The 2376-nt window shown below is 38.3% G+C and overlaps 1 pseudogene; it reads right to left on the reverse strand.

Annotated features, from left to right (window-relative positions):
• Positions 1 to 1505: 1505 nt before the first annotated feature.
• Positions 1506 to 2376, reverse strand: part of LOC110420736 (putative CCR4-associated factor 1 homolog 11 pseudogene) — a 1175-nt pseudogene continuing 304 nt past the window's right edge.

A 2376-nucleotide genomic window follows, 5' to 3' on the forward strand; every position in this document is an offset into this window, starting at 1 on the left:
TGTGACTGTTAGCTATGGGCATGGCAATGTTCAGTGCATAATATTGTAAGTATAGCAATTTTAAGAATTGATCATGATGAAGCATCAGCAGAGAGCAGCTCAAAAGCAACATTAATCAGGTACGGCAGCATGTGCAAACCATAGACCACAAGAAAGAGCACCTACTGTTATTGGTAAGACACTGAACTTTTAGAATTTTCTATGAGTGAAAGAGAATCCTGATGACACCGTTAACAGTGGAATCACACAAATTAATTTACCTCCCTCATACTTCTTTCCATCAAGAGAGAGCGAGAGAATCATTAGTATACTTCTAAACAGAAGGCAATGCAAGCTCTTTAACCACATACAGTTGAATCCACCGTACATAAGATCAACCATCAAAGTGAGATGAAAATGAGTGAGAGCTTCTCTATTTCGAATGAGGGTATCAAAGATATTTGCTTTAAGGAAATGCCTTTGGTTAGGTTGCAGGACACAAATGCAAAAGATAAGCATCAACTACAAGAAATCAACTAGATTGAACGAAACAATCATAAAAATAAATAAATAAACCTACCTTGCATAAGCATGACAATTACAAATGCCACTCCACTCATAGGCAGTTATAACAAAATAAAAAATAAAAAAAAGAATTGTAGCAAATTACAGGTTACAAAGACAGCCACTTTCAGGGAGTAAGGGCAAATGTCTTGACCATTTAATTCTGAAGTGTTTGTCGCATTCAATAGCAAGAATGCGTGTGAGTGTGTATTGAAATGAATAGCAAAGTCGTGGCTCAACAGGTATGAAGCTTTCTCAATAACATCATAATAATAATAATAATAATAATAATAATAATAATAATAATAATATAAAATGTTTAAGTTGAGGCTAAAATCAATTCTCAATGGTCAAACGTACAATTGGAGCCAATCTATTATATGCAGTTTTCAGCACTAAGTGAGAAAGTGACACTGCAATTGCATATATGAATTAGTTTAAACATCTTCAGATAGCTGATCTTTTAGCATAATTTACAATCTTAGATAATGAAAAGTAGCACCTGACACAAGACTGTCTCTGAAGGTGCAAACCTGATCGTGAATGGTTTTATAGCAGTATGGGAAACACATATTAACTGAAGCATGAGCACATTAAGCACACTGCACAAATATTACAAATAAAGATTCCTAATGGTCAGGGCAACCCTCCATGCTTTCCTTGTGAAGATTCTTCTTAGATTGGTATACTCTTACCTTATCTTCCCAGCTCTCATTTTCATCTTTATTTATATCATTGCTCTCCATAGGAAAAGAACCAACAACAGTTACGAACTAAGGTCAGTGAGAAAAATCCCTTTCTTAATATTCTTAGGTGACTAACACCAAGATAGGTTTTTTTTTTTTTAAATTGGGAGAAGGAGGATTCGAACCCTGCTATTTCTCTTGCCATTTCTTACCATTAAAATAAACAGCTAACCACATTAAACAAGAAATATAAATTCACGACATGAGAAATAATAATTTAAAAGAATTAAAATGAGCTAATTTTAATATTGACGATTGATCGATAACCCACAAAATGTGTGTACAAGAATCTAACTACCTAAACACAATTGCCCAGAAAATCTACAAAAGCAATGAGATTTCTTTCAAACATGAAGACACCAACACAAATTCATTAATGTTCATAAAGAGTCAACTTCTAAACCATAAAGAACATTCGCATACTTCTCAACCGAATCCTCCTTCCCAAAATACCTTTTCTTGACCTCCAACCAGGCGTCCAATGTCAGTAAGCTATCGGAACCGGCCTGATGACTCTTCCCAATCACGCGCTCCACTCCCAGTGCTTTACTCGCACGGTCAAGTCCTCCGTATAATCCAGCGCAGAACCTCATCAAGTGTTTGACATCGTAGACTCTGTCCCCAAAGAACATTCGCACGACGTTCAAGAAATCTGTGAGTTGGTGCGGTAATAACTCACCTGTTAAGCATTTCACAAGGTATCCGAAATCGTACGCGCAGTGGAAAGTCACCCACGTAACGGCTTCGTTTAAGACGAGTCCCGATGACATCATGAGTTCCGCGAACCGGACCGTGTCGATCCCCAATTCTCGGTTCTTTTCGAAATCTATGCCTTGACGACGAAGAAGCTCGACGGAATCGTGCGCGTGGGCATCATTTGCAACATTGAAGTCTTTGAAATTGAATTCCCAAATGTAATGGTTTTTTGTACCAAGATCTGGTAAATTTCCGTTGCCGTCCGATAAAGTAAGGCCGATTTGGATCAGCTTGAGTAAATCGACGTTCGCTTTGAGGCTTACGTAATGCGCCCTCGCGTCGCCAGGCCGTGCGTATTGGCCGCCGCCGCCCCCTGGGGAAATCGGTCTGA

Source organism: Theobroma umbraticum, unplaced genomic scaffold (genome assembly GCF_002168275.2).
Source record: "Theobroma umbraticum cultivar Fairchild unplaced genomic scaffold, ASM216827v3 scaffold_86.0, whole genome shotgun sequence".
Classification (NCBI taxonomy): Eukaryota; Viridiplantae; Streptophyta; class Magnoliopsida; order Malvales; family Malvaceae; genus Theobroma; species Theobroma umbraticum.